The sequence below is a fragment of the Chionomys nivalis genome, chromosome 15, assembly GCF_950005125.1.
Source record: "Chionomys nivalis chromosome 15, mChiNiv1.1, whole genome shotgun sequence".
In the NCBI taxonomy this organism is placed as follows: domain Eukaryota; kingdom Metazoa; phylum Chordata; class Mammalia; order Rodentia; family Cricetidae; genus Chionomys; species Chionomys nivalis.
Window position 1 is genome coordinate 50,851,181 of NC_080100.1, and position 25,905 is coordinate 50,877,085.

Here is a 25,905-nt window from a genome sequence, read left to right on the forward strand (position 1 = left end):
TTTTCTTTCTTCCAATTGTACTGCAGAGTTTCCAAAATTTTATCCAAGTCCAGTGTTGAGAACCATTAATCTATGTAGGCAAGAAAAGTGAGGCCACACAAAGTCATGGACGGAAGGATCAAGTGCTTGGGGCTACGGTGAGTCACACAAAGATGCCACTCACATGTCCTAGGTATGGGCAGAGTCACACACAGATGCCACTCACATGTCCTAGGTATGGGCAGAGTCACACACAGATGCCAATCACATGTCCTAGGTATGGGCGGAGTCACACACAGATGCTACTCACATGTCCTAGGTATGGGCAGAGTCACACACAGATGCCACTCACATGTCCTAGGTATGGGCGGAGTCACACACAGATGCCACTCACATGTCCTAGGTATGGGCGGAGTCACACACAGATGCCACTCACATGTCCTAGGTATGGGTGGAGTCGATCCTGGTAAGCAGGACTGACAGCAGAGTGAGTATCTGGCCCCTTCTTTCCTGCTTTTGATCCCCTGGAACTTGCTGTTTTCCGACTCGGCTCTGATCCAGGCCTCCCTATCTAGTTGATTCCTTGCTTATACTGTGTTACAACATCATTGACATTTGGGGGAGTAATTTTCTAATAGTTTGACAGTATTAATTTTTTTTTTAAACTAGGACAGCAAATCAAATTAGAGACTCAGGTAACTTATAACAGAAGGTTTCTAATTCTTGGTCTTTGCTTTTGTGGATAAGTATTTTAAAATCCAGTGTTCCAGAGACAGTGGCCAGCGCAGTACCAATGACCAAACCAGCATCTAGCTTGGGCTCTGAATGTAACATCTATTGAGAGGAATCAGCCTCAGACAGGTATCTGGTTCCGGGTGAGCCTGGGAGAGCTTGTCATCGTAAAAAGCAATGGAGATGCCAGAGACAATTAAGACTGTCAGAGGCAGAGGGACAGATGTGTAAGGGCCACCGTGTTCCAAAATAGAACAATCTGAGTGTCAAAACTAACGCGGGTCACAAAGTGTGTAAAGATTAAAGAGGTAACTGGTCATTTTGGAAGCTGATTGGCAAATACTCATTACTTTGGAAATTGGTAAAAATAAAAAGAATCAAACATTTCCCTGGCCTTCCCCCCCCCCCCCAATAATACTTTAAGGCAGCCAAGCAGTTGTTAAGGCAATGCTCTACCTGGCTAATGAGTGCCTGCAGAGCGGTAGAAATGTAACACTATTTTGCGACCTCTTAATGAGATAATAGATATAAAAGCCTTCTCTGATGGTTGCTCCAGCCATTAGGTTGGGGGCTGATGGGAGACTTCCTATGATGAGACCAGAAGCAATGACAAACTGTGAAATCCCAGGAAGAGTGACAGCCGGGCCCATGTACCCTCCTGAAGGGCTGCCACTTGAAGTACACATGCCATTATGTTCATGGAAACCATCTTGCCAAAAGATAGAGCCTGACTTTGAGAAAGGCACTAGAATTTACTACATGGACACACAGAAAACAAAAGAATGTGTTTGGGGGAAAATCCAGAATATTCCATTAGAAACTCATTAAGAAAAAAATGTTCTCAATGAAAAATTAGCAAGAGAATCAAAGTTCAGCAAACCTACAGGCTTCAGAATACTTCAAAGACATAGCAGCCAGAGGCAAAGCTTGGATTTCTTGGACTCTGCATAGGATGAATCAAATAAGAAAGCAGGCTATGACGTGTCCATACTGACTTCATCCTTAGCGGGCTATGACGTGTCAATACTGACGTTATCCTTAGCAGACTATGATGTATTCATACTGACTTCATCCTTAGCGGGCTATGACATGTCCATACTGACTTCATCCTTAGCAGGTTATGACGTGTCCATACTGACTTTCTCTTTAGCAGGCTATGATGTATTCATACTGACTTCATCCTTAGCAGGCTATGACGTATTCATACTGACTTCATCCTTAGCAGTCTATGACGTATTCATACTGACTTCATTCTTAGCAGGCTATCACGTATTCATACTGACTTCATCCTTAGCAGTCTATGACGTATTCATACTGACTTCATCCTTAGCAGGCTATGACGTATTCATACTGACTTCATCCTTAGCAGGCTATGACGTATTCATACTGACTTCATCCTTAGCAGTCTATGACGTATTCATACTGACTTCATTCTTAGCAGGCTATCACGTATTCATACTGACTTCATCCTTGGCAGGCTATGACATATTAATACTGACTTCATCTTTAGGTGACATGTAGGAATGACTGTCATTCTGTAGACGTGATAATGAAGTCACAAGAGGAAAAGACAAGACCTTTCCTTTAGAGGAGCATACATTGACAGAAGAAAATATTTTATAGTCCGGTTATTTTTAATACGGTCCAGTGGAAGCTGGCGTGTGAGTGGCACCCAGGGACTGAGAAGGGCGCGAGCTGCTCACCGACCACATGAAAGTTTCCTGTGTTTGTCTCTCTGTTTCACATGTGTCTGGCATTTCCCTCACTGAAACAAAACCCTAGCTTTCCAAATGTTTTCAGTATCATGCCTTCCTGCCAGAACACCTGTGCCACAGCCGTAATCTGAAGGAGTTAAACAAGAAAAATAAACAGATCATCTCCCTCGAGCAGTTGCTGGGCGTAAGGACGTGATAATCTAATTTTAATGTACCCCACAAATGAGAGACTCTATAGCTCTCGGCATGCATTTCCTTGTTTATTTAATAACACATAAGAAAATGCAGATAACAGGCTTTTAAAAAGTAGGAGTCAAAAGAAAGCCAGTTCATTTTCTAAACACTATGTAAAAACAAAGGAAAACGGGGGAGTTGAACGTAAGCCTGATGCTTCCCGCAGGAACAGGGTCTAACGACAGTTAGTCCTTACTGAACTCAATGCCAGTCACTGCGCTGAACACTTTACACCGCATACGACACTCCGCCCTGATACTTTTTTTCTCCATTATTTACATAGATTGGCGGCGAGCTGTTCCCGAACCCGGGAACAACGGTCAGCGCTCTTAGCCTCTGCATCACCTGTGCGGCTGCTTGCCCTGGTACTCTTATTGCCCCCATGAAGAAACAAAAGCTCTTAGGGGGACCTGACAGGCTGGTCCACCCCTATGGCCTTTACCTATTTTGTTCCTTTAACCCCACAATGGTAGCTGCCAGCCAGGGGACCTCATTAAGGAGAGCAGCATGTGATGTAGACATCAATTCCCTTTAACTCTGACTCCACGCCTGAGGACAGGTGTTACTACTCCCATTTTACAGCTGAAGAAATGGACGCTCAGAGAACTTACCCAGATGCCCGTGCCATCCATGGGGAATGGTTTCAAACTGGCCTCAAGTGAAGGCATATTCGACCAGTACGCTAGAATTAACCAGACCAGCTCAAAACAACAGATATAATTTAATAATTGAAAACGGGGAAATTCACATGACCGGGGGTAAAAGTTCCGATGTCCAAAACGGGTCCAGCATGGGGGAAGAGGGCGAGCACACCTGGATTCCCAGGATTTCTTCCCTGGCCCCAGGCGGCCACACCCTAGTCAAATGTGATTGGCTGAACTTCCCCATCACTCAAGGCTTGCCTGGGTCACCACTCTGCCTGTATCACCCAAATGGTCCTGGAAAGCCCTTTCTCCTCATTTCTTAAAATCGTTGCTACTGCGTCATTTAAGTTCACTGAGAGTATTGTTGGGACCAGCTGACTTATTCACACATTTCTGAAAAGGGGAGAAATAATTAAGAAAGAGACAAGGAACAGAAGATAGAGTAGGAAGGGCTTCCAGTGAATATTGTAACGGCCTCAAGTTTATTTCCCACAGTCCTTATGTACCCCAATTAAAAGGGGAGGGCACAAGACTGCCCTCTCATGACACCAGGAACAAACAAGCGAAATTACCTCCTTACATCTCAAAAACACCTGGTAACCACGCTGAGTCAAACATCCTGTTGTCTGGCCTTTGAGGAGCAAGACGTGCAGAAGTCACACCTTTGGCCAAACAACCTGTTATTTGACCTTGAGGAGCAAGAATAGGTTTGAACTCTCTGACCTTTAGTCAAGATGGAATGGAATCAAAACCGAGGGCTCCCACAGAGTATGAACAGTGACGGCCCTAGACTTGCGATGGCATGTCGCACTCGGCAGCTACCTCCCAAGTTACCTCTGAACCACACCACTGCTACCGCGATCTGAATGAGACAAGCTGCTGAGCGTAGTCATCATTTTGATATACAGCTAACTATAGTCAGTATATTAGCAAATTATCCATCTCCTGTAACTTTTACTAATAAGACAAGTAAGGCACGATTTAGGTCTGGGAACCATTAGTATAGCCTGAAGAATCTCCTCAGGATTGACTGGTGATGACAATAATGTGTTCTTTGGGCAGGCACAGCTCAAAGACCAGAAGCCCTGGCTCACATTTCTTTCTTTGATTTAGCAATCGCCCCTCCAGATGTTCCAACAGTATAAAGAGTCTTTGGTCACCTGTTTTAACACTGCTAACGTAAAATCATTCAACACAGAAAACAAAAATAGATTACTCTTGACTGTGTAATGCAAATTGGAAAATGTTCAGGCTCCCCCGTCAGTGAAACTGGTGACTTCCATTATCTTTGGTTGTTTAATTCGCTTATTCTCTGTTGAGAAAATGTCTGCCTGAACTCACTTTCCTAACTTCCGTTACTAACCTCTTGTTCTCGTGTTTGACACCAGCTCAAATAGCCTTGGAACAATTATCTTCTCCACTCCCTTCAGAATTGCCTATACTTTAATGAGTTTCCATTTAATCTTGTCTTTGTCAGAGAATATTACTCAGAATAGCTAAGACCCGTTAGCCCTCAGGTGGTTCGCAGTGCTGCCCCTGCCCCGTGCCCTCTCCATTACTCTGATGCCCTTGTATGACAGGGTGGGTGGAACTGCATGTAGACCGTCTGGGGCCACGCAGTCTTTACAAGTGACTGGCACTTCCCTCTTGTGCCATCCCATCCTAGGCACCCCTAAATGGCAGCGCTTACGGTCCTTATTGACACACGAAACTTGGGAATGTTGGCTTCCTTGTTCTCCCCTTTTTATCTATTTAAATGTCTGTTTGTGAGCACGGTGGGGAATTCTGGATGATTTTGATGTTTTTGTGGAGGCTCCCAAGGCGTACTGCAGGCATGGATGTGCTGTTTCTTCAGGAGGATAGTAACTTGGCGAGCATCTTCCTTTGAGATATTAACAAGGGTTTGCTTTGTAAAGACCTCAGAGCTTCCTCTTCCCCAAGAGCTGGTTAAAGATGGGGCCAGTCCCAGAGACATTCATTCTCATGTATTCATATACTCCCTCCTTCTTCTGGATCAAACCAAGGGCCTTCTGCACGCTGCCCAAGTGCTGTGCCAGTGAGCCCCACCTACACTCTCAAGTTTGCAACCCATTCTTTTTGGAGTTTGTTTTGTTTATTTAATTTTGTGAAACAGGATTTCACTATGCAGTTCAAGATAGCATTAAATTCATCATCTTCCTGGCTTAGCCTCCCAAGTGCTCATAATGTTATCATTATGATAAGGCCATCATGTTGAACTCACCAGTCCACGTTTTCGTGGTGAAAATAAAATGCACACTTAGAACTGGCCAGCTGGATTCAGTCTAGATGGCCTTACTTTTGTTGGCAACATGCAGAGCCTCTCAATCAGCAGCGATGGAATGTACTTCTTCTCTGCCCGAAGAAGAATGCCACAGAGCTTCTTCACACCCTGTCTGAGCTGATTCTTGTTGTTCATGGCATCTGCAGTGGACACAAGGTTGTCTTCTGCCATCTTCATTACTGACTCAATGAGCCCAAAATACCGAGGACCCAGAAACAAGTTCAATTCCTTGGGAAAGTATCCCTGAGAGAAACAAGCTTCACACTATGCCACCTCTAGTCCATCCTTGAAAAGAAAAAGAAAAATTGGTTAATTATCTTCTTTAAAATATATCTAGAAGTCCAAGAATGCAGAATGTCTAGTAGTCTTGCATCTAATATCAGACATGCACATCTGTGTGTGCTATGTGCATGCACACACAACCACACACACCACATCCAGTTATTGAATGTGAAGCATGATAGTGTGTTTTGAGGCTTTTCTACCATGAGAGACAGACGCCAGAGAGAAGACCCCCTAAAGGACTACATTACTACTACCCCAAAGAAATGTACAGAGGACCTTGTGGGAGAGGAGAGGGACATGAAAGCCTTTCTCAAGGAAGTGGGGTTTGAACTGAATTGGGAGAACTGAGAAGGAGTTAGGGAGGTGGCTTGCAGGTGGGAAGTGGCTGAGCATCCTACACAGCTAACCACATTTGCAAACAATATGAGACTTGGGGGTAAATGAAATAATGCCAGTATGGTTTATATGCAGAGAGCAAAGAAGCCAATAACAGCTGGAGACAGACAGGACCATACATGAATCTCTCTCTCTCTCTCTCTCTCTCTCTCTCTCTCTCTCTCTCTCTCTCTCTCTCATAAACAATGGAGACCCAATCAAGGACCTGAATCATGAGACTGTTTTGAAAGCAGTCTTGTGCTTTGGAACCTTCTCCCTGGCTGACATATGGACAAAGGGACCAGAAGATGTGATGACTATCTGAGCGGTAAAGATGTCCATGTTGACCCACCCATCTTCAGCACAGACGATTGAGTGCACCATCACATGGAGCATGGGCAGCAAGGATGCTACACTGTGCTTTCTTCCGAGCTACGGAAGGATGCCCATCTGTCAGTAAGCCTCGCCCACTAAGGCAGGAGTCTCTGACCCAACAGGTAAACCCAATCTGGAGATGAGAGAAGGGGAAAGGGAGGGCCTGTGTTTCAGCCTTCCTGTGCTCTGACGCCCTCATTCTGAGGCACACCCTACACATTTCCTCAGAGCCCCACCACGGCACTGAGCGGCAGCTGCCCAGTGCAGTAGCCAATGTATTTGCTAACAGTTATCGGCTTCTTTCCTTCATAATTTCACCTTCTCTTCTCCATCTCTCCTGCTTCAGGTGATCACCTCCCCATTCTAGGACCCACAGGCAGGTCTTTACCTGAGGTCTGAGCTGGGAAAACAGCAAGGAAGGCTAACGGAGGGAGTTGCAGCATCAAGGAATCCATTTATACAGTGAAGAACCAAGTACAGTCTCTCTGCCTGCCGTTTCAGTAACCGAGACTCCTCCCCAAACCTTGGAGTCTCACCAGACACAACCATTTTATTATTGTGTCTCTGGACTCATAGAGACCATTCTTGCTTGGGATTGCTCCCTCACTACAGACAGAAAATGTTGAAGTGCCTCATGTTTAGGGCTTTCTGACATGAAGCCCTAGCTGGGGTCAATGTTGGCCACTTTTCTCTGCCGGAGCTCTCCACTAAAATATCTCCACACTGCCTCTCTGTTACTGTCTCCTCACAACACTAACGGCTAGGCTTCTCCAGCAGGCTGTGATGTGTTTTCTGCCCTAACTCGGAAGCTCCACAGCATCTGTTTATTTGAGTGGGTCACCAAGGACAGTCCCCATGTGAGAGGAGGGAAGTGAGATTGCTGTTGGGAGAGAAAAGGCCAAGGTATTTCACATAGCACCATGTCTGAGGAAGGGTGTGGAAGTGAATTCCTTGCCTCTGTTCATTTCTTTGTTATGCCGGTGAAGAGGGAGAGTGTAGCTTTTCACTGCCTTCTGATGTGCACAAGGCTCTGATGTTTAACAACACGAAGCAAAGGGCTGCACCTGACACTCCTTCTGCTCCTTCCGAGGAAAGGTCCTGTTTTGACACTACAGCAGAGAGGGAGAGGGAAGGATTGAGACGGAACAGCCAGGACTCAGGCGCACAGCGAAAACAGCCACTCCTTGGGATACAGGCACCTTAATCAAGAGAAAGTACAGGGGAAAATATATTAATGACATATTCAAGCCTTTCAAATCGAACTTAGAAATAGCTTGGTTAATGATTTATTTCTCAATATGAGAATTCTCTTTATATTGACTATTTTGCCCTCCCAAATGTCAAGCCATTTATTCTATTGCTAAGGTGCCCATATTTTCAATAGAAGTAGTTCCTTTTAAATGTTAGAAGATATCAACCCTGAAATCAATTCATTTTTCTTCTTGTGCTAAAAATTAGAATATCACAGCAGGGCACAGTCTAATTGATGTTAACAGGGATCAGAGCAAAGAAGACCCAATGACTTCTCTTTGATTTCCCTTTGAAGACTCAGGACTAGATAATCAAAGTCATTTTTGAACTCGTCTATACCCATTGATCCATCGTGTTAGAAAGCAATCAGTCATCAATAAATATGTTCTCATAACAAAGCCAGGAATTTCGGAACACTTGGTTGAAGTCCTAGCACCATCATGGTGACCTGCCCCACCCCCCAATCATCTGTCCTTGGCTGAACTGCATCTCAGTTTTCCAGTGATTTTCCCAGTGATTTTGCCACCCTGAGAATCAGTTGTGCCATGACATTTTCTCCTGAAGTCTACCATCCTGAAGGCAGTCAGCAGAAGGACAATCAGAGTAGCCGTCCTGGAGTGTGAACCTCTGAGAACATGGATGTGATGAAGGCTGCTGTGTCGTTTCATATTTATCATTTAAGATAATATTAAAATGCTGGCATTCTGATTAACTATTACTGTGTAACAAATTAGACTGTCATGATTCAAAACAATAATTTGGAGGGGTAGGGCAAGGATTGAACCCAGAGTCTTGTGCTAACCATGTGCTATTAAACTAACCTACACCCTCAATCCCCCAAAGCAATCCTTTGCTAGTAATATTGTATGCATCATGGTTTTATGTCAGAAATTCAGACAACAGAATGGAGCTGGCTCATTATTTAAGATACATGGGAGCCCAGCTGGCTTAACTCAGAAGCTAGGAGCTGGGAAACTTGTCAATTCTTCGGTCCCGTTGTTCTCCTTCCTTCCTTCTAGAGACACGCCTGAATCGGTTTCTCCACTTGGCTTCTATGAGATTGGTCTGGATTTGCTTACAGACTGGAAGCCTCATAGTAGGCGTGCTTCTCACATGCTAACTGAGGATTCTGAGAGTGTTCCCATAAACAGGAACTAGAAGGCACAAAGATTTTTTAAAGAGATTAGGCAGACCCCAAACGGCCTGGAGACTGACTTGGGTTCCCAAGACAGAAGCTACAGGTAAAAAACAGCACCACCCATCCATCCACAGTCCTCAGAGAGCACAGTGCATTGGTTAGGGTTTCTTTGCTGTGAAGAGACACCATGACCACAGCAACTCGTATAAAGAAAGCATTTAATTGGGGTACCTCGTTTACAGTTTCAGAGGTTTAGTCTGATATTGAATTATCTCGGGTCGAGAAAAAAACCAGGCTAGCTAAAAGATAGATCAGTTATATTTTTCTTTATTATAAGGGGGCAAACTCATGAAACAGGAACGAGAAATCTAAGCTCAGCTGTGTAGAGCAGGAACCACAGAGAGAGAGCACCTGGGCCACAGGGCATTTTTCTCCGGGTACCCAGAAAGCCATGCCCTAACTTGGTCCCACCTCTTAAAGATAATTGACCGTCAAAGATTCCCCATCTGTCTGTTATCATCATGGTGGGGAACGTGGCGGCATGCAGGCAGACGTGGTACTGGAGAAGATGTGCTGAAGAAGTAGGTAAGAGCTTCAGTGGTGGCTCTAATCCCAGCACTCTGAAGGCAGAGGCAGGCAGATCTGTGAGTCTGAGTCCAGCCTGGTCCACAGAGTAAGTTTCAGGGCAGCCATAGTGTTACAGAGAGAAACCCTGTCTCAAATAAATAAATAAATAAATAAATAAATAAATAAATAAAAAGAAGAAGTAGCTGAGATCTTACATCTTGTCGGCAACAGGAAGTCAGCTAGAACACTAGGTTGTATCCTTAGCATAGGAAGCCTCAAACCTACCCCCACAGTGACACACTTCCTCCAGCAAGGTCATACCCACTCTGGCAAAGCCATACCTCCTAATAGTGCCGCTCCCTCTGAGATTATGGGGGTTGATTACATTCAAACCACCACACACAGCTATCTGGCCAGCTCTGATGACTTGCTCCTGGACTGGGCATAGGCCGTCTTCGCAGTTATAGCACTTCTACAGTTAACCATTTTAAAAGCACTTATTGCACACCTAAATGTGATCACCTCTGTGTCCTTGGCACTTTGCTCAGCCCCTTTGACCTTCTGTTTCTCCATCACCAAAATGGTGTGATAATTTTACCTTCCCCACAGGGCTATCCAGAGGGGGAAGGACCAGGAGTGTGAACACAGGAACAGTTCCTGGGTTACCAAGAGAGCCCAGCTTGGGATATGTTTACTGTGTCTCCCTGGTGTCTTAGTAACTGATTGCTGTGAGGAGGCACGGTAACCATGGCAACTCTTATAAAGGAAAGCATTTAGTAGGTGCTTGCTTACAGTTTCAAGGTTCATTATCATTGTGGCAGGAAGCATGGTGGCATGCAGACAGATATAGTGCTGGAGAAGTATCTGAGAGTTCCACAATTGGATCTGAAAGCAGGAGAAAGTGAGGCTATGGGCTTGGAATGAGCTTTGTGAAACCCCAAAACTGGCCCCCAGTTACACTCTTCCTCCAACACTATCATGCCTACTAATCCTTTCAAATAGTGCTACTCCTTGGTGACCAAGTATTCAAATCTAGGAGCCTATGGGGGGTCATCCTCATTCAAACGACCTCAGTGGGCTAGGTGCTGTAGAATCCTCTCACACAGACTCAGTGTGCTTTGACAGGAGTTCAACTCTGCAGTGTATGTCACCGATGCCTTTGGGTGTAGCTGGTGCACCTGTGGCAGGATGATACTGGCTCTGTTCTGATCTTCACAGCCCTCGTTTCCATCCCTCTCAAAAGAATAGAGGATCTTTAAGAGACAAAATAAAACACTTTCTTCGTCTAGACTTCCGAGTCAATATTCTATATAGGACATATACATAGAGTCAGAGGAAAGGGAGAAAGAGAGAGAACAGATTAATTCTTTAAAAAGTACTAACACATCATGTTATGGTTACAAGGATAATAAATTTCTTCTAATAAAAGAAATTACTATTTTTCTACTGTATCAGTAGAGGACTCAGTCCCCTCGCAGTTGTCTCTGACACGGATTTCAGTACAAACGGAAGGGGTGATGTGGTAGGTCTATTCAACCCGTGTCTCGAGCAGCCACAGTCAGGGCTGGAGACACGGGGTAGCCACACTCCTATTGCCACTTCTCAGCCCTGGTGAATGCTGCAGAGGGCTGGGCTGGGGCAGGAATGAGGCAAGGCCTGAGATGATGTTTCCTTCGCTCCTGACTTTATTCTTCGCAGGGCAGCTTCCGACTTGATGTCTATAATGTGTTAACTTGTGAAAATAAGAAGTAAGAAGAAAGACTGGGGTGAGGTATAGAGTATGGGGGGGGCCAGCCTGTTAGATGGGAAGGAAGAAAGGGGCTGACACTTGGACAGGGTCACATCCCTTTATTTGCTCTTGCAAGGAGGTAAGGATGATGGGAGAGAGACATGATCTCCAAACTAATGAGGGAATCGATCTCCATCTAAGCCCTTTCTAGAATCTTGATCCTTTAACACAAGAAAGGAGGTGACTTGTGCCAATTCATTTTGGAAAGTGGGGTGAGATGGAGAGAGGGTCTGTGTGACCCAGATTGGTCTGGAATTTGTCATGTAGCCCAGTCTGGCCCCTACCTCATGATCTCACAGCTTTAGCTTCCTAAGTGCAGAGATGACAGGCGTGTGGCTCTATATCACTTCTAAGGATGGTCATCTATCCACAGCACCTCTGTCCTTGCTTCTGGGCACAAGTTATCTTGTGTAGGGATAACTCAGAGAATGCCACATTCCAACTTGCCTACTCTCCAATGCTCTCTCTCTCTCTCTCTCTCTCTCTCTCTGTGTGTGTGTGTGTGTGTGTGTGTGTGTATGTGTGTGTGTGTGTATGTCTGTCTGTGTGTGTCTGTGTGTCTGTACCCATGTCCCAGGATGGCTGGAACTCACTATCTCCCTGCCACAAACTCTTGAGTGCTAGGATCACAGGCATTCATCACCAATGCCCAGCTTCCCAATGCTAAGCTTTAACCCCCCACTGTACTGGATGAAGAGATGAAGAGTGGGTTGAAGGTTAGATGATGTGAGATTAAGGAGCCCCATGTTGGGTGCCACTATGTTGGGGTCCAAGCCCAACATAAACTATTTCTCTGGACTGGTGTAAAGGCACAGGAATCATTGAGACACAGGTCACACGGCAATATCAGAAAGGAGTCTCAGGGTTCATTCAAATCCTAAAGATCACCCGCGTTTATTCTCCAAACAGTTTTTATCTCCAAAGTAAACTGAGGGGGAAGTTCATTAGCATTCTGTTTCTGGTGTAGCAGGACTAAAGTCATGTCTGTAGCTCTGTGGCTAGCTTGGATTAACACCTCTTTCCAGGTGATCCCCATAATTACAAAAAGGGGAGCAGAACAACATCAGCGTATCCTGATCCAGGCAGCAGCATGGCAGTAAGTGCTTTTGTGACTATCTCAATTGCGACTGTGGCTTGAGCACCTGACTGCCAATACAATGCGGAAATGTGTGGCCTGTATAATACTGCCCCACAAGTACCACAGTACCCTTCCACACTACCACCACTCCAGGAGGTCCCAGAAACATCTAAGACTGCGACTTCCTGCCTGAGGGGCCCTCCCCTTAACTGCATTCATCACTTCTACACAGGGTGATTTCTGCCCCCATGGGCCATTACATGGAAGGAGAGAGGTCTGAGAGAAATACAAATCAGAGGAAAGTAGACTAGATAAACAAAGGAGAACAGGAAGCTGTGAAATCTGGGCCCCAATTTCTAGGGATTTCTTCCCCTAATTTCCTCAAGGGTTAGGAAGGAATTACCTCTAGAATAAACAATGTCTCTTTCAGTTAACATTCCCCCTCCAAGGAGATCTAGGACTATAATATTTAAGCAAGCATAGGGGCTTCCCATTTTTGTCAATCTGAAAGAAAAAGTGCACTTTTCTGCAAAAGCTGCTGGATGAAGGGTGTTAGGAAGTGTGCAGCAGGCACAACCTGTGGTCCTCTGTTCTCTCTGGACTGCGTGGCTTTGCTCCTGAGCCTTTCTGAGGCCTCCACTCTGAGCTCTGAGGTCAACTGTTTCCCTACCATAGTCCCTGCTTGTTGGTACAGCACCCAGGTCTCTTCCTGGTCAGAGCACCTAGGAAGGCAAACCCAGGCCAACCTGCGTTGCTGGTCCCTTCCTGGTGGGGGAGGGGCCTGGAAGAAAGCAAAGGTACCATGCTAAACAGGCCAGACTCAAGCCTAGGAACCTACACAGTTCAAGTATCCATCAGTGGCTGGAGTGTTCAGTTCTGCCCAAGACAGACTTGAGCTGATTTGGGAAAGGTTAAAATAGTTTGTGGTTGACATTGAAAGGAAAAAGAAAAGAGGATAAAACAAGTTGCCAGATAGAGCATCTGCTGCTCTGCAGCCTCCTACATGTATGTCTCTTCTGTGCTACACCCACCCCCCCGCTCCAGCCAGACCTCCCACTTCTCATCCGGGGTCCAGTGAGCAGCTATGACCTCCTCATCCACGCCTTCTCTCCAGTCCACCAGATCTGGGTCCACATCCAGAGCCCCGGCCTAGTCTGGTCATCTGATATTTGACTGAAAAATACCAAAAACAAGCTGGAGAAAAGAAAGCATCTTCAACAAATGGGTACTGGGAAAACATTTGTCCATAAGCAAAAAAAAATGAAATTGAATGCGTATCTATCACCTTGCACAAAACTGACTCTAAATAGATCAAAGACCTAAACCTGAAACTTCTAGAAGAAAACAGGTAGGATACAGGGTTAGGAAAGGACTTTCTAAATAGGACTTCATTTGCCAAAAATTAAGGCCAACAATTGACAGGGGGACTTCATAAAACTGAAAAGCTTCTACATAGCTAAGGAAATAATCAAATCAACTAGTGAAAAGGATGTCTATGAAATGGGAGAGAAATTTTGCCATCTATACATCTGACAAAGGATTAATATCCAGAATATATAAAGAATTAAAAATAAAAGAGTTAAGAAAGAAAGGAAAAAAGGGAGGGAGAGAGGGAGGGAGAGAGAGAAAGGGAGAGAGAGATAGAGAAAGAAAGAAAGAAAGAAAGAAAGAAAGAAAGAAAGAAAGAAAGAAAGAAAGAAAGAAAGAAAGACTCAAAACATGGGCCTGGAACCTGAACAGAGAGTTCTCAGGAAGAAAAAGAAAAGTGTTCCTCATCCCTAACAATTAGGGAAATGCAAGCCAACAGCTCAGAGATATCATCTTCCACCAGACATACTGGCAAAGATCAACTAAACAAGCTGGAAGAAACACTGGAGGGAACCGGGCGGTGGTGGCACACGCCTTTAATCCCAGCACTTGGGAGGCAGAGGCAGGCGGATCTCTGTGAGTTCGAGACCAGCCTGGTCTACAAGAGCTAGTTCCAGGACAGGCTCCAAAACCACAGAGAAACCCTGTCTCGAAAAAAAAAAAAAGAAAGAAAGAAAGAAAGAAAGAAAGAAAGAAAGAAAGAAAGAAAGAAAGAAAGAAAGAAAGAAAGAAACACTGGAGGGGTGTTGGGGAAAGGGAACCCTCATTCACCATTGGGAGGACAGCAAACCGGTGCAGCCTCTATGAAAATTAGTGTGGAGAACTCTAGAAAGCTGAAAATAAGCCAGGGAGTGGTGGTGCCTGTCTTTAAACCCGGCAGAGGCAGAGACATGCAGATTTCTGAGTTTGAGGCCAGCCTGGTCTACAAAAGAGTTCCAGGACAGTCAGGGCTATACAGAGAAACCCTGTCTCAAAAATCAATCAATCAACCATATGACCCAGTTCCACTCCTGCTCCACAGAGACCTGCTCAGTCACAGCCATTGCTCTGTTATCCACATTAGCTAGGAAATGGAAACAACATACATGTCTTCAACTGAGGGATGTACAGTGAAACTGTGGTTTATATAAAATATACTAGGGAATCCCATCAGCCGTATAGAAAAATGAAATCCTGAAGTTTGTAGGTAAAAAGGTGGCACAAGGAAAGATATTGAGTGAGGCAATGCAGACCCAAAAAAGAAAAATGTGGCATGTTCTCTCTCATCAGAGGTTCCTAGCTCCAAATCTTCAGATGTGAGGACATACCCTGGAGTTACTGCAGAAACCAGGAAAAAGGGACCATTGCTAGGGCACAGGGGTGGGGGAACAAGAGAAGGGACTAGCAGGGTACAAGTGATCTGATCCAGGAAAAGGGAAGGGGGGGGCTTTAGTTAGGGAGTAGGAGGGAGATAAATACAGAACGAAGTAGAGAGTAAAATAACAATATGTCTGGAAAGTGCCATAAAGAATCACACTCTTAACCATTACCTAAAAAGAACTATAATACACGCAAATCTGCATATAAGCAGTTTAAATGAAACTTTCTTATCTTGGCTGAATATGCTGCCTCCAAGAGCCAAAGATCACCTAACATCAGGCATGAGAAGCCTTCTTTTGAGTGTTGGCTAGGGTTGCCCAAGAGACTCCCCAAACATACAAGCTATCTCCCTTGGTTTCCCCCGGAGGTGAAAGGTAAGTCCCTATTGCTGAACTTCAGACGTAGACCCAGAGGCCCCTTGAGCTGGAACTGACCTGAACGCCTTGTTCCTGATGACTAACTTTTATTGTGCCGGAAGACACCATGCAATTTTCCAAAGGAGAGAAGCCACAGAAGTCCTATCAGCTATGACACATATGAGCTTCAGCAATGACTAGCAGGGCACAATGACCCTGCAACCAAAAGCTCTCTTTTGGACTCAATACATCCTCAACAAGAGGGAAATCTGGTCTGGAAATCTAGCCAACTACCCAGGGCTAGTAAGTCATGGATCTTGGAGAAGAACCTATAACCACCACTTAAATAAACCAGCATATCCGTAACTGCATTCTAAATATTTGTCCATATACCCACAGATAGGTGTAGTTCTCACCCTTCATCAAGGAAACTTCTCTTTGTCACAGACAGAGACCTTTACAGAAAACCACAACCAGTTAACATGCAGAATTGTGGCCTCCAGGCCCGGGGAATTAATTCACAGCACAAGTCCTATAGCAAAGACTCAGGCAACGCTGAGGGAGACAGGGCAGAAGAGTGAATAGCCAGAGGATCGGGGAGTCTACTGTGAGATTGTGTCTCCTAGGAATGTCCGAAGCCACACCCTACAGTGTCACCAACATGACCGCTTAAACATGGTCTGAACAAAAGATGACAAAATGACAAGCCAAAGTGGACGGGAGAAGGACTGCCAGGCCTTAACCCTACTCACAGAACTACAGGCAGCAAAGGAATGCTAAGAGTGGGAGGAATCGCCCTCCCTGGGGAAGGTTATCCAGTACTAAATTGTCAGCTCTGAATTCATACTACAAGGAACAATATATAGATTGAACAGGTTGTATTTGGGAATATATGTCTAATAACAATTAATGAAAAAAGAATTTCACCAATGCATCTGTATGAAGAGTTTAGAGGGAGGAAAGAGAGTGGGGAAATTATGCAAATTATAGTGTAATCTCAAAAATAAAAGAGAAAAGTATTATTTATTGTTATATGTGGGTGTAATAAAGGTGTCTGTTGTTACGTATGAGGGTGTTTTACCTACATGCGTGTCTGTGTTTTACCTACCAGGCGTGTGCAGAGCCCACCGAGACCAGAAAAAGTGTCTGATCCCCTAGGACTGGAGTTGCAGACAGTTGTGAGCTGCCATGTGGGTGCTAGGAATCACACCCAGGACCTCTAGAAGAACCAGTACTGTTAACTGCTAAACATCTATCTCTCCAGTCCCCGTCCCAGTACCGTTAACTGCTAACCCTTCTCTCCAGTACCCTGCTCTGCTGTTTAAAGCTGTCTCAGTTCTTATGCCTTCCCCCAGTGGAAATAACAGGCAGCTCCCATTTGAAAGGCAGACACTATCTTTAGACTGAGTAGGCACATGACCACTTGCCCTGACGCCTGAAGGCAGCTGGGCACGGGCGTCCAGCGCCAGCCACAAAGCCAGATTCCTAGAACTCAAACCTCAAGTCAGCTGTTTGCTCTCTCTGGGACCCTGAGAAAGTTCTCTCACCCGTGCTTCCGTTAGGTCACGCGTCACAGGTTGTCGTGAATGATCTAAATTTCCTACAGTGGCGAGGGTTCGACAAGCAGGCAGTGGGCAGGCACAGGGTGGGTCGTCTTCCACAGGGGCAACAGCTCCTCTTTCTCAGTCTGCTTTCTGCTGCCGCGGCAGATACCCGGAACTACTGAACTTACCAAAAAACAAATGTTCTTTATTGCGGTTCTGGAGGCTAGACAGGCCATGGTTCTAGCAGCTAACGAGGACCTTCATGTTATGATGTTGTCCTACAGCAGAAACGGAGGAGACACACGAGGGTAAAAGAGAAGAAAAGAGGAACAGAGACAAATAACATACACAAAGAGAGAGACTACACCAACACCCCCCCCCCCCCCAGTTAGCCATGGTGTCGCAGCGCCGATCATCCCAGTATGTGGGAGGCAAGGCATGAGTTCAGGGTCAGCCTGGGCCGTGCAGTGAGTTCTGAGCCAGTGATCCTGTCTGGTGGCAGGAGACAATGTTAGAGATGAGAAAAAGAAAAACCGTAAGGGAATTATTCATTTTATAAAGTAGTTAATCCATTCACAAAGATGGAGCCCCTGTGACCTATTTATCATGTCTCAGCAGATCCCTCTCCTTAATGCTGTTGTTTTGGGGGACACACATTCAAACTCCACGTATGAATGGCAGTGGTAACGCTGATATTGGTGCTGTGTTCTCTGGAACAAGGTCCTCCAGTGTGGAGTCAGCTTCCTTGACTGCTGAGAGCCGTTCCCAATGGCTGAGCTCCAGCTGTCCTTCACCAGGAGTACTCAATATAATCAAGAGAACAGAGGAGCAAAAGAGGAACAAGACGGTCCTGCCCAGCCCCCTTGACCAAACGTCCCCACTCAGACTGGAAACACTAAACAACGGGTCCCTAAAGGGGCTGTACGCTAAGCCCAAGGAAGAAGCTCAGAAAGTATGATTGCGTTGATGATGCAATTGTGCATTCAGGGTTGTGGATGATACCAGCTGTCCCCAAATGAAACCCTCGGAGCTATAGTCACATATATTAGCACAGAATTGATTTACAAAACTCAAGGAGGGCACGGAATTCCTATGAACTGTAAATTAGTAAATTGCTTTTTAATCTACCATAAAAGATCAGTGAAAAGTCCTTTTAAAAATCAAAGGTCTGCTAATTCAATCATGAACACATTTACTCAATGGTGCTGAAGGCAGGAGAAAACCTTCAAGGCGGCACAATTGCCATTTAAAACATATAATTTCAGAAATGATTAAAGCTTAATTAAAGTATTGAGCACAGGTATATGTTATTCTGAAGAGACCTTGGCCTTGACATTAATATTTGCTTTAAAAATGAAGTGGATTTTCCTAACATTGTATGTTCCTGGTCATACCTACTCGTGCGTAAGGAAAGCGGTGGTAAGGTTGATTTCATGGACAGCCACCCAACTCAAGACAACATGTGTGTGTCCCCTCAGCTTCAGGTCACAGAGGACAAGAGAGGGAGAGGCCTGTGACCTGGGATAGGCAATATAGGATATACCGTGCATTAGAGACAGAAATCATTTCGTTTATAGCTTGGAGATTTCTGTCAGTGAAGGGCTTGCTGATCAAGCACAACACGGGTCCTTAAAAACCAGCCAAGTATGCTGGTGCATGTTTGTATTTCCAGTGCTGGCGAGGTGGAGGAAGGCAGGTCCTGGGGGCTCACAAGCCAGCCAACCTAGCATGCTTGGCAAGTTCCAGGTCAGGGAGACAGCCTACCTCAAAACACAAAGTAGGTACGTGGGTCCTGAAGAGCAACGTGCGAGAATGACCTCTGGTCTCTACTGAAACTCGAACTCCTGCACCCTGGCACACACTGGTAAACCCAACATGAACACACCTGCATGTGCGCGCACACACACGGGGGGGGGGGGGAGGGAGAGAGAGGGAGAGAGACATATACAAAGTCATTTAATCCAGAAAGTGTTCTTTATGTAATGGAACAATAAACGGAGATTCCATACAATACCATCCAGCACAGTGCTACTCTAGTGTCTACACCCTTTCTAACTCATTCCCATCTTCTAAAGTATACAGAGCCTGTCCAAACAGCATCGCGTGAGGGCCAAATGCTCAGCAGTGAGACTTCCGAGTGACATTTCATATCCAGACCATAGCACTACTCAAATTCTTGGGGAGGGGACCCAGACCCCAATTCTAAATGGGAAGAGAGTTAGTGGCTGTCCCTAGTCTGTCACAGATTATCACTACGCATGTCTAATGCTGAGGGTTGTGAAGCATCGTTAGTCAGTCCATGATCCAAGAATCAGATTGCCAGGACTGAATCATTAGTCAGACGTGAGATAAGAAAAGGGAGATTCGCTGGGAAGACCATCACGGGGGGAGACACAGCTCAGATTGTTACAGCAGCGTGAAGAGGAGCCAGATAAGGAGACAGAAAGGAGAAGGGCATTCTAGAGTGAGTCTAGACCTATTATAGTCTAAACCTCCTTTACGTCATTGTTCCAGTCTGTATATATACACCACACACACACACACACACACACACACAATGCTTACTCCACCCCATATAGTATATGCAGCATAAGGAGATCCATGTTTTAATCTTGCTATGGTAAAAATGGATTTAATTTACAAAAAAGAACCAATCTTTCCCTTGACAGTTTCCAAGGGCATCTGAAATTTCCCACAGGACCACAGATCTTCCGAGTGTTTGGAGAAATGGGCGACTTTTACCTGTATCGAAGAGGATAGTTTGCTTGGTTGGCTCTCTCTCGAGCTCAGAATTATGGAGGATCTAGGTCTTGTTTTCTTCTGGTCTAGCTGCAAAAATATTGTCATTGTCTATGAAAATCAATCTGAATGACTCTTGTATTTAGAGAAGCATCCAGAAATATAACCACCAATATGCAATTTTCTTGTGATAATGTCCTAAATACATGAAAGTAAATATAGACATAAAATATTATAAGAATATTGAGCATAATGTTACCTGGTTTCTTGTTTCTTTTTAAATTGTTGTTGTTGTTATTGTTATTATTATTATTTTCAACCTACTTGGTCTAATTAGTGTTGCCCATATGTACATGGTGTGGGTCACCCCCTTGGGGACGGAGAGCCTTCCTCCTAAAGAGAAGTGGTTCTCCCTCTCTTTAGGTACTCAACCACTAACAGCTCTCAGTAGCAGGAGCTCTCAGGAGCCCCTCCCCCAACCACACTGGACTTGGTAACTGACTTGAACTTGAGTAGATCTTGTGTAGGTAACCCCAGCTATGGTGAGTTCATCCATGTCTACAACAGCCACGTCCTGTCCAGAAGGCAGTGTTTCACAGCTCTCCTCCCCATCCTTCTGCTCGTACATGTAACTGGAGGTTCCTCTCCCACTCGCCAGTTCCTAAAATAACCACTCTGAGACTTAATATTAATTACAAACTGTTTGGCCTATTAGCTCAGGCTTATTATTAACTTAACCCATTTCTTTATTCTATATTTTACCACAAGGTCCATGGCTTCTTGCCTCACATCTTTCTTCTCTGGTGGCTGCTGGCAGTTGCCTGACTCTGCCTTCTTTCTCCCTATATTCAGTTTAGTTTTCCTGCCTGACTTTATTCTGCCCTGCCTTAAACCAAAGCAGCTTCTTTATTAACCAATGATGATAAAACATATTCAAAGCATACAGATGTGGGTATCCCACATCACTTCATTTTCTTTTTCAGTATTTCCTGCACCCCGGGGACAGGAGGTATTGATGTTGATGCCCTAATTAGGGCCGAGTGCCCACAGCCACTCGCTCTCAGAACTTTGAACTGCAATGAGTCTCTGCGTTAACTGCTATAGTAAGACGCTTCTCTGAGTGTTGTAATAAGAGTGGCGGGGCTGCGTCCCCGGCACCCGGCTGCCCGCATGGCTTTACCCAAAATAATTAAACAGAAACTGTATTCTTTTAATCACTGCCTGGCCCATTAGTTCCAGCTTCTTATTGACTAGCCCTTACATATTGATCTAACCCATTTCTAATATTCTGTGTAGTACCACGAGCTGGCTTACCAGGAAAGATCTTAACCTGCGTCTGTCTGGAGTGGGAGAATCATGGCGACTCACTCACTCAGCTTCTTTCTCCCAGCATTCTGTCTGTTTACTCCACCCACCTAAGGGCTGGCCTATAAATGGGCCAAGGCAGTTTCTTTATTAAATGAAAGTAACTCCTCCATCATCTGAGCCAGGTTGGAGATGCACAAATGGCAAGTTTCATTTGAGTTTTTTCTTTTCTTTCCATTTTTTTTTCTTTTTGAGATAAGGTCTCTCTAGGCATCGTAGAACTTTCTTTGTAGACCAGGTTGGCCTTGAATTCACAGAGACCTACCTGTCTTTGCCTCTCAAGTGCTGGGATTAAAGGCCTGCACTCTCACACCTCGCTGAATTTATTATTATTATTATTATTATTATTATTATTATTAATTTGGGAATCTCACATCATGCACCCCGATCACACTCACCTTCCAGTCCTCTCATGTCTGCCCCCACTTCTCCATGATCTCCCTCACTTAAAAAAAAATCTATTTTATATTGGTCATGTACTTACTAGAGCATGGTCAAGTGGCCAGCTCCCCAGGGGAAGGTGAGTCTTTCTCCACCTGCACCCTGGCCAAGCCATCAGTTGTAGAAAGCCAGGCCACTGCTGCTAGACATCAACATGGCTTAATGTGGGAGCCCAGACCATGAACTTCCTAGTGGCCTTTGGTGATAACGTGGGCCACAGACATCAACATGGCCCTTGGCCATATCAGGACCACCATGGCCGTCAGAGACTGCACAGACCATCCACCTCAATATGGCTTCATCATATATGTGTTCATCGTTCTGGTGGCCTGGGTGTCGTTGACCTGGGTGTCTTCCAACAGCCCTGGGGGATTATTATTTTTTTAATTGTGAAGATATGTTCCTCTTACCTCTTCCATAGTTCAATAAATTTTCTACAATAAATATATCCTTGCCTCAAAGTCAAAAGAATACATGAAGTTGAGCATGGTGACATATATGTGTATTCCTAGCATTTGGAAGGCAGAGATTAAAAAACAAATCACAAGCTCAAGGCCAACCTGGACTGCAGAGCAACATCTTAGCTCAAGAAAAAGAAAGAAAAGAAAAAAGAAAGAAAGAGAAAAAGAAAAAAGGTGGGAAAATAGCATACAAAAAAATTTAAAAGATGAATTTTGTTTATTGGTTATTTTCTTACAACCTGGGGATTGAACCTAGGGCCTTTTACCTGCTAAGCAAGTGCTCAACCTCTAAGCCACAGCCACAGCCATAGTCTTAAACATCTGCCTTGATTTTTATTTCAAAGGAGATTTCAAGACTGCTCACACAAAGATGAATTCTTCAAAGCAGTTTCCAGAAACCCTGTCGCAAATCCTCCCCATGACCCTGTGCTCTTGTCTGTCCTGACAAATGCCAGTTCTGACTTCAAGACTTACTTCCCAGAAAATCAAGACACACAGATTGAGTTATTTCCAGAGGAAGCCGTCCGGGATCCTGGAAACAGATGTTGCTTCCTTTCAGCCCATCCTTATCCTTCTCCCGGACGATACTGTTGCTATCATTCTAGGCTTAACTCAGCTTGACAGAACTGCGCTGCTGACTGGATCTCCCTCTCCTCTTCCGGGCAAAGCTTATAGACTACGCACTCAAAACTGAAGAAGGGCTCTCAGTGAAAGCTTATAGACTACGCACTCAAAACTGAAGAAGGGCTCTCAGTGAGCGAGAAGCCAGCCGGCTTCCCTGTGGAGCGGTGCCCCTGATCCCAGTGAATGCTGACTAGCCCATTTGCCATAACTCTTATAAGCCAGGGAGGGGGTGATGGTGCTCACTACCTATGATAAACTATTGACAGCATACCTTCATTGCCTTTCTTACCTCCAGTTTGCTCTATTACTGAAATGTTCTGCCTCAAACCTACCTTTATCAGCATCTAAATCATCACTAGTCTGAGGTCCCAGCTTTCCTGGTACAGAAACCACAGACTCAGCAGCCAGAATGTCATCAGGCCCCTCCAGATAACATCATCTCCTTCCGCCACCCTTAATACCACTATGGTAACCATCAACAGCAATATCTGTGATTATTTCGGTAGAAATATTGAACAGATGTGACAGCCTTGTCAAACTCCTCTGCTGGTGTCCAGCCACTCGGTGATACCGTTTGCAATTCTAAAATCTCTCTTCTGGCCGTAATAGAGACAGCACGTGCTGACCTCCCGGGTGGAGACTGCTGCCACAGCTTCGGTGAGCACATCAAATGCTCCCTGCCGGCAGCGTGGCACACACTCAGGGCTCTATGGCTGATGAACACAATGACAGGTTTCTCTGTTCCCACCTCACCATAGCCAGATGACGGCTCTCTAAGTTGAAAGGGCACTGAACTTCCTGTCAGAATTTTGAGTTTCTGTGTCCCTTTGAAACTTAAGGGATGTCACTTTGAACTTGTTCCTTGCTACTAAAATAGTTTCTCTCAACCCAACTACATGGAGGTGGTGCTTGTGCAACACGGTGAATGCCCCAGATACTATGAACTTTTTCTCTTTAAAAGAACAATAAATTCATCGTAAGTGAATTTTCCTTCAAAAATAAATATATTGCAAGAGGTAGAGTCAAGGCTATCATGAAGCAAGGGTCAGCCTTAGTTACATAAGACTTTAAAATCAATTTAGTACATTAAAAAAAAAACAGCTAGGGAAAACAGAAGGTTTATGGCAACATTTATAACAGCATTGTCAACAAAAGCCAAGGTGTTTCCTGACAGACAAAGGGACGAGTTAGTGGTGTTATAACGGTAGAGTGGATTGCCATTCAACCACAAAAAGTGATGGAATACCTTGCAACATGGATGATGCCAGAAAACATATTGAGGGAAGGAAGCTGTACATGTGGCCACATATATGTCCATCCATACGACCGCCCCCCCACCCCAGGCCATCCATTTAGATAGGAGGCAAACTGCAGGCTGCTGAGTTAGGAGCACACAGAATTAGGGAATGACAACTTAAGGCATAGAGCAGAGAGGCAAATGAATGTGTTTGGAAGTACATGGAGGTGATGTTTACAGGATGTGGACGACCAAATACTGTGGACTTGGACTCTTTAAAATGGTTGATTTTTATAGCAAATGAATTTTACCTCAATAAATAAATATATCTCAAAACATGATGGCAGAGTGTTTGCCCAGCTTGTGTGAAGCCCCGGGTTCAACCCTCAGCACTGTAGTCATACAAACAAACAAACAAACAAAAAAAAAACTTGAAGACAAGGAGGCAAAGTCAACCAAGATATCCTTGAGAGACATTGAGTCTATCAAAGCAACGAAAGATCCCCCAAATGACAAGACCAGCCTGGGCTACATGGTCCCTGTCACACAGACACACACACACACACACAGAGAGAGAGAGAGAGAGAGAGAGAGAGAGAGAGAGAGAGAGAGAGAGAAATTATCAGTTCTAGCCAGCATACTAAGAAGAAGCCAATCTCAGGAGGATTAAGTGGTATATAAAAGGACAAAAATTTTAAAAATAAAGCCACATAGAATGAAATAAAAAATTTGCCCAAAGCTGAGAGTTCTGGTCTTTGATGAACCACAGAGGCTTCTGTTCCCTTGTAGGTGGAGAGACAGAAGTTTGAGTTCCAAAGGTGCCCACTCTCCGCTGTGATCTTTCTGACTCCCGAGTCCCGCAGCTCCTGCAGGCCACAACACCATGTCCACACTCTTGTTAATTCACAACAACACTAAGGAAGGAATCATGTCTTCAGGCTTTCAGGAGAGCTTCTCAATTTATCTTCGCTAAAGAAAAAGAAAGTTCCTGAATGCAGTGACTTAAGAGAAGGTTTGAGCCTGTGGCCAGCAGAGTCCCAAGCCGCATCTTCCAAGGATCCTGGGAGGCTGTCACCTGCCCTGTGAGGCGCAGTTACCAGGTCACTCTGGAGTGTGCACGAGGCACCTGGGGAGTGTTTCTGAACCACACATTCCTCTTGAATAGAGTCCTGCAAAGAGGTCCAGAAATACACAATTTAAAAAGTTTCCCAGTGGATCCTCCCACACTGATTTGGACACCATCTGTTTAGCTAGGCCCATGCCCTTAGGACGAAGGACTTTGCAATTCAGAGAGCTAATTGTTAGAGAGTTCTTTCCAACACACCCAGTCTACACCCGACTGCTTCGTGACATACGGGCAGGTTTATGCTCTGATAGAATTCTCTTCTCCACCCGCGGCACACTCCTCAAAGGTCTACCTCTAGACACTGGCTGTGGGTCTTCTTCCTCGTCAAACATTTTGCCTTAGTGCCCGCTCAGGCTGGTAACAACGAAGCTGCTAACTTTCTTCTTCCATTCCTGTCTTTAGCCTCAAGCTGTTCCTTCAAAACCGGGTTTCCCTCTGCTAGGCAAATGATAGCCAGCATTCTACAATCTAATCTAACCGTCTTTCTTTGGGCTTTTGGTTTTGTTTTGTTTCTGTAATACCAGAGCTTGAGCCCAGAGCCCTGGACTTGCTAAGCAAGCCATCTTAATATATCAAACTACATCTCTCACCCCCAAAGGTCCCTTCAACATAGTGGACTTAGGAAGATTGCGTATGTTTGTTATGATTATAATATAGTTGGACTTACTGCTATCATCTTAGTCTTTGATTTTCTTGTTTAGAATTTTTTTGAGACCGATTTTCACTGGGCTGTGGCCTTCAACTTGTGACTCTCCTGCCTCAAGCTAATGGTTTCTTTTAACATCTTTTCTTTTCTGTAGCTTTCTGTTAACTGTACTGTC